The sequence below is a fragment of the Mycteria americana genome, chromosome 1, assembly GCF_035582795.1.
Source record: "Mycteria americana isolate JAX WOST 10 ecotype Jacksonville Zoo and Gardens chromosome 1, USCA_MyAme_1.0, whole genome shotgun sequence".
NCBI classification, from domain to species: Eukaryota; Metazoa; Chordata; class Aves; order Ciconiiformes; family Ciconiidae; genus Mycteria; species Mycteria americana.
In genome coordinates, this window is record NC_134365.1 from 201,405,296 (window position 1) to 201,419,011 (window position 13,716).

Sequence of the window (13,716 nt, forward strand, 5' to 3'; positions counted from 1 at the left end):
TTCATAAAACCAGCAAATGATTCATAAATACGTATGAGGTAGTTCTGCTCTGTCAGTTAAAAGTGGAACCTCCCTTAGAGCATGTATTTTTCACTTTAAAATATATCATTTATTAAAAACATTAAACAATCTTGAAAGAAAAGAAAAGAATCCTCCCTCCCCTGCAGAATGTCAGAATTGATCTTCATAACTCTTCACTGTTTAGGAAACTGGGTGCTGAAGCCAAAACATCAAGTCTGTGCAAAAACCAGACATACATATTTTTATGATTGCAACGATAAAGTTAGTTGCTACACACATCACATGAAGTGATCCGTATTGCTTGCACCATTCTTCCAGGTAAGACAGAAATTATATTATTTCTCACCTTTCTTTCTCCAAACTAAGGCTTTACTGTAGATTATCTTTTCCCGAAAGCAAAATTGTGAAAACATGCAAAGTAAGTAAATGATTTTTGCCCAGGACAAACTGCTAAAGAAATTAACCTTTCTTTTCTTATAGAAAAATCTTAAACTGTATTTTGAATGTATTAATACTTTTTTCAGAACAACGAATTCAAATGATCAAATGAAAAAAATATATAAAAAATACGGGTGTCTTCAAATCTCCTAGCAAAAATCTTCATGGAAAACTTCATAGCCTGAAGAAGCGTTGTGTCTAAAGAAATCAACCCAGGAAAACAGTATTATGCTATGATTTTTCATATATTTTTCACAAATAATGTTGCAAATCAGTTTACAATTCCTCATTAACAAAGAAACTTTATTTTGGAAAAACTGGCAGATATTTATGTAAAGAATTTCCTTGTTTCTGAAATAAATTGCTGGGTTTAGCATAAACATATAGATGCTACTTTGTAATTTTTTTAATTAATGCATGTTTTTATTTTGTATACATTGTACAATTTCTTGAATCTTGAAACTTTTTCCTCAAAACTGTCCTATTCTAAAAGCTATCTACTTTTCCTACAACACAGAGAAACATGTTTTTACCAGTAATTTTTTATGATAATAAAGAGCAATGGCATTCACTATACAAAATTCAAATCCCATAGATCAACTCTTAGAAAATAAATAGAAGCTGTCTCTCCAGGTTTATACAGACATGATATTATGAAGTTTTCAGAATTGTTTATAACAAATGTTCACCTTCCGAAGCAGTGAATACTTAACGCAGAACCACAAGTTAGTAATTTATTTGGGTATTTTTGTATTATTTACATATGTTGCAGTTTAAAAACCTAATTATTCAATTTCAGAGGCTGATACGTGTTATGCGACTTAAATCAACAGCAATATTGACAAATATATTAATTTGGAACATCATGGCGAGTCTCTCCACTGAAGTGGAAAAAAAGATAATTAGATGTTCAGTATCACTCTGTTAAATCTAAACCTCCACGTATTAGCAGAAAGCAGGTACATTTAACATCAAATTTAATATAATGACAATTTGTTACGAGACTTTAGATTGCTAAGATTTTCAGGGACATACATCTCTAACAGCGAATCAGTTTTTTTAATAGTATATGTAGTTTTCCTCTAATGTTTCCATAAATGTGTACAAATGTTGACCTTGCATGACCTTTAGAAATTATCTAAAACGTAGTAGTTAATCAAACAGCTCAGTAATTTGACATATTATTCCCTATTATTTTCTGACTAAAGTTACTTACTATGAATAATTGTCAGAAACTAAAAAGTAAAACTAGCACTTATATTACCTTCATAATTTTCATGAGGTTTGTGGACAGCATTTTAATTAGAAACAGTATACATGATATGATTGCAAGGTACATTGCCCAAGAGTATTTTGACCTGACATTCAGGAAAGGGTATTTGGTTGCTCAGTGAAAACTATCATATTAAAAAGAATTTCTAAACTAGAAGCCTCAAAAGCACTTTCTTTCCTTGAAAGCTGTGATGTTTTGTAACAAAACCTTTGTAACAGAAATGCATACTATTCCTGGTTTGGGTTTTATCATAGTTGATAATAGACAGTAATACCCATATTTATGCACTCATATAGTACCTACAGACTGAAACCCATTGCATTGATTTTATTTTAAAAATAGGTTACAATACCATATTCAGAGAATCATTATTACCAACTCATTGACAAAGTGGAAGACTTTCTTAAGAGGAGCTCCTCCAGTCTGTCCTGATAGATAATATTTATCGCTTTATTAATAACTTAAATGACAGAGTATACTTGTTAAATCTGAGCATGACATTAGCCCAAGGAGAGCTAGAAGCCAGAGCTATAAGTCCTAGTATACAGGACTAAAATTCAGAATAATCACGCTGAACTGAAGACATGATCTAGGAGAAAATTAAGATGCAATTCAAGAAGGTAAACAGTTTAGCTAAGAATAATCAACTGAGAAAATACAGGATAAGGACAAATAATATGTAGCTATTCTTCAAAATAGTATTTTGGTGGTTAGAATTACCAAGAGCTAAAAGTGATCAGCAACAGAATATTCTTGCATAAAAGACAACACACTGCCTTGAAGTGTAAACTAATCTTTACCTTTTACTTGTTGGTAAGGCTACAGCTTTATTTTTTTATAGAGGGTAATCTACCTAAGGAATACAGAAGAACTGAAAGGAATTCAGCACAAAATATTAACTACCAGACGTCTAGAAAAGGTGACATAAAAGGAAAAATTAAAGAATTAGGAGTCTTTCAGTTGAGAGAAGACTGAGTGGAGATGTAACGAGACAGGGAAGAACACCCAGAATGGACATGCAAAGTGAAAGCTCACTCTGCTCATTCTGCAGGAATACTACTTGTTTGTGGCCACCAGAAGGAATCCTTTCCCAAAAGCTAGCCCTCACTTTCTACAGATTTATAGTACACACTCCTCAGTGCCTGGGTGTTGAACTTGTAACTAAGATGGAATTTCCTTTAGTCAGTGTTCCATTTTGTTATCAGTCTGTTGCTTCTACAGAAACACTACACTCAGTTAACTAGTTTCACCATGATTTTACCTAGACCAACTACACCAGACAGGTTTAACAATGAAGTAACAAATTTTCTATCATGGTTCAAGAGAAGGCTTTAAAATATAGCAGTACAAGGTTTGCAAACAGAACTACAAGAAAAATGCTGTATGTGCAACCATAGTTTTCAGGTAAAAGCAAATATCTCAACTGTTTGTCCAGGTATACCTTTACCCCAAATCCTCAAGGTATGCATTATCTTCAAAAGCTGGTAACTTTTTATGGCAAAAGTTCATATCCAAGAAAACCCTCAATTCCTAAATTCCTTCTCTTTTTTTCCCCTTTTACCAAACTTCCCACACTGCCATACCTTAATGGCATTTTATATGCCTCCCTTGCTTCACCTCGCCATTTTCATTGCTTAAGATTTCACATGCTGTAAAAGAACATTTGTTCAACACACAGTTATATTTAAGCTCCTGACTTCTAACACAAGCTCAGCTTTTGATAGCAATAGCTACATACAATTTGAACATGTTATCAGAACAGAAAGCTTATTAGCAAACAAAGCATTTTGCTTCAGTATATCATAAAAAGGCAAAATTCCACACTCCACCTCTGCATAGCTTAAGCACTGCTGCATCAACAGTACTTTTGTGAGTTTAACTGAGATGCCGATATGAAGAAAATTAATTCACGTACCTGTTTACAGAACTAAGCACTAAACCCATAGGCATCCAAATATTAAATCCATACTCAAAATCTTAAATTAGACCCTACATCACTACATTAATTCCTTCTTACCTCTTAGTTACATCCTAGCAGTCATTTTACAAGCGATATATTCATTTTCACAAAAACACGTTGAAAAGTTAGTCAACAACAGTTTACGATGACACCTTCTTTTAATACACATGCTCACTCCTATGCAAAGTTTTAACTGTCACGCTGTCAAGAAAAATGGCGATTCCCTAGTCACATCTATCTTTTTAAGGAAGTAAGAACTACGGAACATTTTACAATAGAAAATTTATTCATATGTTTAATAAAATCTGCCACTTGCATGAAAGCTCAGAGAGGTGTTATATTTGAAGCTGACAATGAAAAAAAAAAAACCAAACCCCACCACCAAAGAAAAAAACACACAAAAGCGGGAAGCATTTCAAGTTTTATACATGCCTATACTTCTCTTTCCTCAGCCCTCTCTCAGCTTAATGCAATATAAAAGTCCATTAATAAAAAACTGAGCATACGTAAAGTAGTCACCAAGCTGCATTGGGTCATTAACTATGATAGACCTTCTTAGGGAATACAACTGTGTGTTTATTAAGTAAAGTCCCAATCTGAAAATCACGGTAAGTATAGTGCCTTATTAATGTCCAACAAACAATCATAGGCATTACCTGCAGAAACAGATGTATGTTGCTCAATCTATTCTGCTTTTGAATGCTCCCCTAAATTCAGTTCCAAATTTGTTATATTAGTAAAAAAACCAAATCCCCAAAAGCTATACAGGCTTTTCTGATCTAATGAAATTAAGCTTGTCGCATTTAAATTTTTCCTTTGGCTTTTGCAACAAAAATTGTGGAACTACCTTGGTTCTTGAAAATTTGGAAGTAAAACAGAACTGCAGCTGATAATTCTTAAGGTATATTCTCTCTGATTCCCTCTAACCAAGGGAGTTAGTGCAGAACATTCTCTATGAAAGGGACCTTGCCTTATTTGAAATTACTGAAATCTTTTCCCTCTCAGGGCAGTTTGCAATGTACAGTTCTTTGTCTGGGCTGGTAAGGAAGGGGGCTTTTGAAAGTACAGAATTTTTCTGTTTGTTTTTCTTTAAGGTGGTTCAATGTTGTTTTTTCACTTTGTAAGCAAAGGTACCTAGAACATCTGTGGTGCACTCTGTTCACTTTTTATTCCTTAAATGCTTTTAGAGGAACTAAAAAAAAATATGAATCTGACTTATTGTCCTTTATATAAACTATAAGCAAAGGGGAAAAATAATAATTGTGAAACATTTAAAATGGGATTTAATCTCCAAAAGCGTTAATGATAATCCACATATTTTGTTAAAAGTTTATAATTAATCCAGAAGTGTGCAGTTAAAAAGCCCCAGCAAAGTATGATTCAGAAAGAACAGCAGTACACTTACAGTTATGTCATACAACACAACACATATTCTGAAGTCTCAGGTGTACTGCTATGCATTTCTTTCTGGTAAGATTTTGTTGTTTGTTTTCTTTTCCTAAACATATCTAAGCTGACACAAGGAAGTAAGCAAATTTCGCAGAAGACTAAAATGTGACTATTAAAGATGCCAACATTATACCTCTACGGATACTTAATCCTACCTCTCCGTAACAAACGGCAACTGAGGACGCAAGAGTGAAACAAGTTCAGTGAACTGCTGGCAGCACCACTCCTGCCACGCGAAGGGAAAAGGCAGCACCCACTGTCCACTGGCAACAGCGTGGTACACCTCCCAGCAAAACGCTGCACCCCCTCCCCACGCTCACCTCCCGCTTCTCTCCGCCCCTCACCCCCGCTGGAAACTTTCTGCCGGCCGCAGCACCACCACTGACACCGCTGCCGAACCGCAGGCGCTGAGGCAAGGGGATCCCAGCGGCACAAACGCTGCGCTTCTCAGCCCGCCCCTGCCTCACCCCCCGCGGGAAAAGCACAGCCTCAGGGACCCGACTGAGTTTCTAGAGCACGAAGCGGGTCTTGCTGAGGTCTGTAATAAACTGAGGTGCAACCCTACACCGAGGACTGCCTCCTCGCCTTCCTCCTCTGCCCTTCGCCCCTCGGCTAGCGGTGGTAGGGTAACTTTTCAGATGACGCTTGTCATCTCCCGGCACTTGAGGCGGGTCGGGACAGGGGCGAAGCGCGCACGGCTGAGGGGGAAGGCGCACGGGGCCGTTACCTGATGTCCCTGCTCGGCTCCAGGGCAGGGCAGCGTCCCCGCGGTCCCCTTCATGCCCGAGGGGCTGGCCAACCCGCCCTGAGGCACAAGTCTTCATCCAGCTTCCTCCCCGCAGGCAGCGCCTCCTTCCCTCGCCCAGGCGGAGCGGCAGCCCCGGGCGCTGGGCGGGCGCCGCTCTTTCACCCTCGCCGGTGCGGCGGGGAGAGAAGGAGGAACCGGGGGGAGGGAGGAGGAGAGGCCGAGCAGGGGGCGGGATACGAGCTATGCCATCCCTCCCTCTCTCCTCCCCACGCCGCCGCGGACACACAGCGTCCGGGAAGAAGCCCCTCTTCCCGCGCCGCCGGCTCCCTCCTCGCCCGGCCGCCGTGAGGGAGGCGGGACCCCTCCGCCAACGGCCACACGGCGGCGGGTGAGGAGCCGCGCGCGTCCCGCCGCAGCTCCCGCCCTCCCCGTGGCAACAGGCGCCCGGTGCGGCTCCACCGCCCCATCGGCAGCAGCTCCGTGGCTCTGACAGGGCCCGGCTCTGGGAGGTACAGCGGGCTCCCCCCGAGCGCCGCTGCACCGCCGCCGCCTTCACCACGTCGCAGCCCTGCCTCCCCGTCTTTCACGGGCAGAGGGTCCCCGGGGCGCGTCGCCGCCAACAGGGAGGGCAGGGCAGGGCAGGGCAGGGCAGGGCAGGGCAGGGAAGGGAGCAGCCGGCGTCTCTGGAGGGCGCTGCCGCCCCGCTTGGCGCTCCGCAGAGTGCGCCTGCGCGGGGGTGACGGCCGGGCAGGCCTGGGCTCGCCCTGTGCTAGGGCGGGAATTTGGGGTCGTGGCGGAGCAGGGCACGTTCGGGGTTAACCCGGCAGGCACCCGTTTGGGAGCGCTTTTCCTGGAAGGCTCGGAAATGTGTGGTAGGAGCTGGGGCAGGACAGAGGCTGTGGAGGGCACAAAAGGAGCAGGGGGTGGATGCTGAAGGAGGTTGGGGGGAATATGGGATTGGGAAGTTTGGGAGAAGAAAAAAGGGATTTGGGAGGTAAAGAGGGAAATTGCCCATGACAGAGAAGAAGAATGACTTGCAGATTGGGAAGAGAAACTATACGTTTTCTGACAAATTTTACAGCAAAGGTGTTCAGAAAGGCAGAGAGGAGTGAATGCCAATGGGATAACTGAGAAGGAGAAAGGAGTAAGAAAAGGTTATCAGGCCACAAAGGAGAAAATGTATTATGTAAGTGGACAAAGGCAGGGGTTTAGAAGGTGAAGAGAATGACAAGGGGTTTGGGGAAGCCAAAATTTTATGCGGCTTGGGAGGAAATGCATGTGAAACTGAGAAGATGGCTATGGAGGAGAAGTTTGGCTGCCTTAGCATGGAGTTTAGAAAATGAGCCATTGAGGAAGGGATTTTAATTAGGGGTAATATGCATGAATGAAAGCATTGGAAAAGTATGAAATAAGGGAAGGACTGCAGGAATTGTTGGACAAGAAGGGACTTGGAGATCAAAAGAACAAGTCACAGCTTGAAAGAGCTAGCAAATCTGAGCAGAACACACTGAAGTATTTGGTTGAAAGGAGTGGGAGTATTGCTCATATATGGAATAGAAATTACACTGTCCATAAACTTTTTCTCTAACAATTGTGCAGTGTATCTTGCCATTTTCCAGTAAATCATCCCATCCCTCATGGGTAGTGGAGAGTTGGATTTTGGCTCTCCAAACTGAAGTCACCTTTACAACCAGCATAGCAAAGTGGATCCTAAACATCCAGGAGTAGCAGTAAAAGCAATATTGCCTACAGACTTGATATCATCGTAGCCCTTGGAGAACTGACTTGAGTTTTAACTTTTAGCCAACCCAATTTGAAGCACATATGGACATGTAGATTCATTGCTTCTAATGTTTGCTGATGGCAAGGGAAGGTCATGGTGCTAGACTGAACTGCTGATGTCCCTCAAATGGAAAAAGACTGAGATATGAGATGGGATACACACTGTGATTAATGAACCTGGAGTAGGGATTACTGGTTTTACACTGAAGGGTGTCACTGAAGTATTTACTGCAGAAATGAGAGGAGGAAATGCTGAACATCAAATTCCTCTCTTCATCCAGATTATCGTTTATGTGTGGAATAACTTCTTCCTCCATGGACTTCCTGCAACTTTTTTTGGCATGACCTACAACACTTTAAAGTGTTTCTTTTTCAGTCAGAGTCTCATTCTCATCTCTTCCATCTCCTTGTATCTCAGCTATTCTGGGACAGTGAACTTGTAGTGAACTTGTGTCTGGCACAAGACTTGTGTTGTATGAGTGATTTATAATAATCAAGGTATTGTAGGCACAGACTAACCAGGGTAGACACTGGATTAAAAAAAAAAAGAAAAGCTGGCCTGCTTTAGTGTAGGACTATGTAATCCATATCTTTCTCTTTGGTTTTCTCTCTTCATTATTCTTCCTGCCCTCTATTGTGCAGAATCTTCCTTCTTCTTGTGGCTCATCAATCCTATTGCCATACCAATGTCTAAAAATAATTTTAAATATTTTGTATGTATAGATATTTTTACAAAAGTTGTTACCAGAGATCTAGAGGATGATACTTTAGTAACCATCTCTTGCATAAAAATTGTGTGCCAGTCTGGACTTCCAGGTGCTGTTGTGAAAATTGGTGAAAATAATAAAGGTTAATAATAAACGTGTAGCTGGTTCTTCATAGGAGTTGGAAGGTCCCTGGGAGTTACCTGTGGAGCTGCTGGTCAGGACTGGTGAAAATTCTGTACATATGAAAGAAGGAGAGGTCAGCATTTTCAAGTTATTTCTGAGATTTGTTGTCCCTGGTTTTTTGGTGGTCATTATGCAGCAACCAAGATCTGTAGCTAATTGTGAAGTCTTTTGTGAAAGGCCCCACTCAGAGGTGCTGTTTGCTACCAGTTTGTATTGTGTCTAAGAAATCTATTCTGCTCCCTTGCACTGCTGTGTGTCTGAATTTGAGATAATGTACTGCAAATTATTTTCCTGGACACAGTAGCAAGTTAAATTAAAATCAGTGGAAAATTCAGTCATTTTCTTAAGGAAAAAAAATTAAGAAAATACCCACTTTATATCATTAAAAATGTTGCTAGTGATCAAATTAAATCTTTCTTGCAGAAAAAATTATACAGAACAGGAATGACGTGCTGGCAAGTGAAACTAGTTTAAGAACATTCAACTTCCTAGAACATTGCAAGTTTTGCATATGTATATTTACTGTGTATATTCAGGTAAATATACCTTCATAAACTGTAGTTTCTTGTAGTTATATACAAGCATATTTTTCTACAAGAAGCAAGTAATACTTCTTTTGTTCTAGCTTGTTTCAAAAACTATGTACCTGCTAACATACCATAATATACATGGATTTGTACATACAAAATATGATTTTAAAAATCATTGGTGCAAGTAAAATAATCACAATATGTTTTAATCACTGGGACAGCAGTAGAATTTGATATGTTGATCACCTAGTCTTAAAGGTAGTAATAACTGCACATAAGAATCTGTTCCATAGAAAATAAAATATCATATTATTGATAGCAACTATAAAATCCCTGAAGAAAACTCATTTATTTTGAGTGACTGTGTATTCACTTGTTTTCAAAGACAAATTGCTTGTACAATGGAATAAGCAATGAGTGAGATACGAATGTAAAGACATTTGGTTTTGTAATGAACTGGCTAACGTTGATGGGTTAGGTTTTGTGGCATCTATACCATCATGTAAACAGTTGAGTTCACCTTCTCCTTCCTCACCTGTCCCCATCCCCCATCCATTGGCCATGTTGCTTATGTCTTTTTTTGGATTCCTACTTAGCTGTAACAGAAACTAAATGACTTTCCCAATAAAGAAACGCAAGGTCAGAGTTGGGAATAGCTCATACTGACAGCATGGATCCACCTGTACTCAGCTGGCTCATAGCAGCTTATTCATTGTTCTCCAAAGATACAGCCTTTGGGTTATTGCATGACTTTTCACTGTGTCATCATGCACCATGCTACCATTAAGCTGCCAACATAGCCCTGCCCTGAGTGCCCAACTTCAGAAGTATGTATACTGGACTGTGAAGTAGCCATGTTGTTTCTGTGAAATCTCTCTGCTCATGGTGAGCACTTAAAAAAAAAAAAACAACAAAAAACCCCAGGGTTCTTAATGTTTTGAGGAATTATGCCTGAGTGATCAGTCTTTCTCTGAGAAAAAAATCTTAGGTAGTTTTATGAGGCCATCTCCCTGGACACCATCCAACTGTGTAAGTTCAAGGTCCAAAAAATTCAAGGTGGTCTACCTCAGGACTAGAGGATGCAACAACTGTTCTGAGACTATGTGTCATCACCTGCTTCTTCTGTGAGGACCTATACAAAATATAAAGCAGGTGCCTTCTAGCAAGCCCTTGACAGCATATTATTCCCTCCAAGAAAGACAGAGCTTTATCTGAGCTCCATGATTAGGTATCAGTAATACCTCCCCTCTTAAAACTAGAGGATAAGATGACAAGGTGTTTCTTCACATTCAGACCCAGTATCCATGAAAAGGATCCAGCCTAGGTATGAGCTCCAGAGGACTGAAGCCCTTGGGGGACCTTTAGAAGTACACTGCCTTCTGTTATAACCCAGTAGCAATGAATATATTGCTGTGGAGGCTACCTTTCTCCACTGGTACTAAGAAGGCATAAAGATGTGTAGGCTCTGGCATGGGAACTCTTTTGTAATTAGACACTAGTTGGTTTCTGGATCTCGCAGAGGATCTAGGACCTGTGGTGAAACATTTCTCAACAACTTGGTTGGTTATTTGAACATTTTTAATTAATCGCCATTTGGACACTTGGAGTCCGCACAATTGTACTTCCCATATTTATCTGTAGGGTCTTTAGTTTCTGTCCCTCGCTTCTGCTGCTGTACGTAGATTATAAATTCTTAAGGACAAAGACTACCCTCTTGCTCTTGGACAGCATCTAGCACAACGTGATTCTGGTTTCTGTCTAGGACTCACAGTAACTATGGTAATAAAATGGTAATACTGATATTAGTGACAATGATAGCAGTATTTATACTACTAGAAAACTACATGGAAAGCTGGAAGTTACACAGCTTCTATCGTGCAAAGTTCTGTGACAAAAAAAAGATAGTTTTTGCTCATACTAGCAACTTGTTGCACACACATTTGTATATTGTGATCTCTTCTAATAATTAAAAGGATGAGCATCTGAATTTATAATGAAAATATCCCTTCTTTTCCAAGCATCAATTTGGTTTTGCAGTTCAGTAGTTATTGACAAAACCAAAGAAACAACAGACAGTTAAAAAAATCTAACTTGAAATGTCTTCCAGCTTTCATTCTTTATTGTACTTGATGTCACAAATATACAAGTTATCATAGAGTCTTTCATATAAGATTTTAAGCTGTAACAATAAAACACTAGATCCATCCATCTTGAGCGCAGTTTTCATCTAAAGAAATCAGTTTTTCATCATAGAAAAACAGAAGGAGCATAATTTTACTTGTTCCGTGGTTTACATTCAAACCCTAACCACGTAAGCTACAAAAAACCTGGCATTACCTCTACAGAAGTCTCATCATTTTAAATCCTCAGTGGACACAGATGCCTAAGGCTCAGCCCTGAAGCAGGCACCTAGACTCCTGAGGCATGTAGAAATTCAGACATACTCTTCAGTTTTTCTATTGCCCATTATATTCCTCACGCAGCATCTGGAATCTATGATTGTCTCTCAAAGTTGTTTAAGTTCTTTATATAGCCTACAAAAAGCTAAGTGTATCACTTGAGCATTCTGGAGAATATTTTCGGACATTCCTGTCTACACCTGTTGAATCTACAGGAGCTTAGGCAATAATTTGAGGATTCATTTGTAAGTAACTGAGTTTTGCAGCTTTTTTTGGGACCCCAGTGTGTAGGTACTGGTTCAGTCCTAGGCTCCTTTCAGTGCAAGCCTACTAGGTCCAACCACGAGGATACCCCGACAGGATAGTTTCCTTGGTGTTCATTCCTGGCAGGCAGTATGCATGAGGACCATTGCAAATTGCATTCCCTCTGTCTAGGACAGTTCTTCCAAATTATCCCTTCAAACTTTGCATGCCTTCCTTGCTCCCTTTTTTCCTTCATTCCTCTTGCTTTTTTTCCCTCTTACTTTTGAACGTACACTTTCAAAGATTCCCTTCTTCAATGGAATTTTACTATAATTTATTCAGACTACATATTTTGCATGTCTTTTCATACCTTTTAGATCTGACCAATATGAATGCACTGTTAGCGGAGCATATACAGTTCTCATTTCTACCACTACTGTGCCAGTTTATATTGTATTATTTTCTTCTCAATTGCTATTTTATCTTTTTTTTCCTTTATCTGTGGAGAAATAGACAAACTAATTAGATTTTAAATGCCACATTGCAGTTCTAAATAAGGAGTTATCCACTAAAAATAACTTTTTATTATGATACATCTTGTTACAGTAGTGCACACTTTACCTAAGGTGTTTTTTTTATTTATTTTTAAAAATTTTAATTTTTCTTAATTCTATCTGTTTAAACAAAATCAGACAGTGAAACAGTATAGTTGGATAAGTGTTTTGGTAGTATCATGGTAAAGGTGGTTCAGAAGCATGAAAGCAATTGTGGTAGGGTAGCAATTGCTTGAAAAAGTAATTGTTTCACAATGATATACGTTAAATAGTGTATTATAATTAAACTGGTTAAACACAACAACTAAGACTTACTTGTCTTTTTTTGAAAAATGGATTTATCTCCTGAACTTATTAAAATCTTTATTTCTGTCGTTGTACAAAGAAGATAAATCTATATTATAAGTATTCTAGCAGTAGTTGTAAACAAGCCTTTTAATGACCTTCTGAAAACTGGGTTTACAACATTGTTAACAAGGGGGTTTTGTTGGTTTGTTTTTTTCTTCTCTCTCTAAATTGTACTCTGTCTCTTGCCAGATTGCTATGGACATGCATGTAGCATAACAATTTTATTTTCAAGTCTTTAGTGTGAGCCTAACAATGTCCTTCCAGGACACTATATAGGGAAATATGAATTCCTTAGGGTCTTTATACTGGTAATCAGTACTTTTGAAACTTCTTTTGTGCCGTTATTCAAACTTTAGCAAGAACGTCATCTAGTCCTGAAGAGGAATCATTTTGTTTTGTTAACTCACTAATTCCCGTGTTATCCAGATGAATGCATGCCCACTGTATGTCTTTTAAATGTACCAAGTAACGGGTAAAAGTAATGGTAATAATAAATCTAGTGCTTCAGCTGTGTTACTATATTGAAATGTTATTTTACATCATTCTTTTACTGTGCAGTAGTTGTGCTGGAATTATTTCTGCTATCATGTGTTATATCTGTCATAAAATTTTAAGTTTAATTTCTATTGTTATGTGCATCTGTGTTTCACTTACTTTTAAGAATATAGATAGCAGATGTCCCTGTAAGGAGCACAAGGAAAGTAAATAAAAATAAAGAAACCAAATATTGTTTGTTACAACAGTCAATACAGGGACAAATTAATACATAGTAGTACCAGCATGAACATGTCATGAGTTCTGCCCTATTTGTACAGTGTTAGGAATATATACAACTCACTTCAGCTGTTGTACTGAATATATTCAGTTATATACATGGTTAAATATTTAGAGACTGGACCATTAGTTTATGTACAGTAATGCATACAGAAGTTCCTTGATAGTACCCAAAGATAAAACCATTTAGAATAGTTCATGAGAATCAGTATAGGATTCATTACAAGTGCATCAGGTCTTATGCCACAATCTCACATATGGAGTCCTGTGCCATTCTTTCTGTCCTGACTAAAACAAGAAAAATTTG

At 39.1% G+C, this 13,716-nt stretch overlaps 1 protein-coding gene across 12 annotated transcripts in view; it reads right to left on the reverse strand.

Moving 5' to 3' along the window:
- SGCG (sarcoglycan gamma) overlaps positions 1-6,288 on the reverse strand; it is a 152,593-nt gene extending 146,305 nt beyond the window's left edge. For 8 of the 12 annotated variants that reach the window (XR_012773807.1, XM_075490909.1, XM_075490911.1 and 5 more), the window contains exon 1: positions 5,869-6,287. The gene's annotated coding sequence lies outside the window, so the exon portion shown is untranslated. Of the gene's footprint in view, positions 1-3,315; positions 3,382-5,868 lie in introns of all 12 variants that reach the window. The other 4 variants (XM_075490906.1, XM_075490905.1, XM_075490901.1 and 1 more) reach the window with 2 other exon arrangements.
- Positions 6,289-13,716: the final 7,428 nt, after the last annotated feature.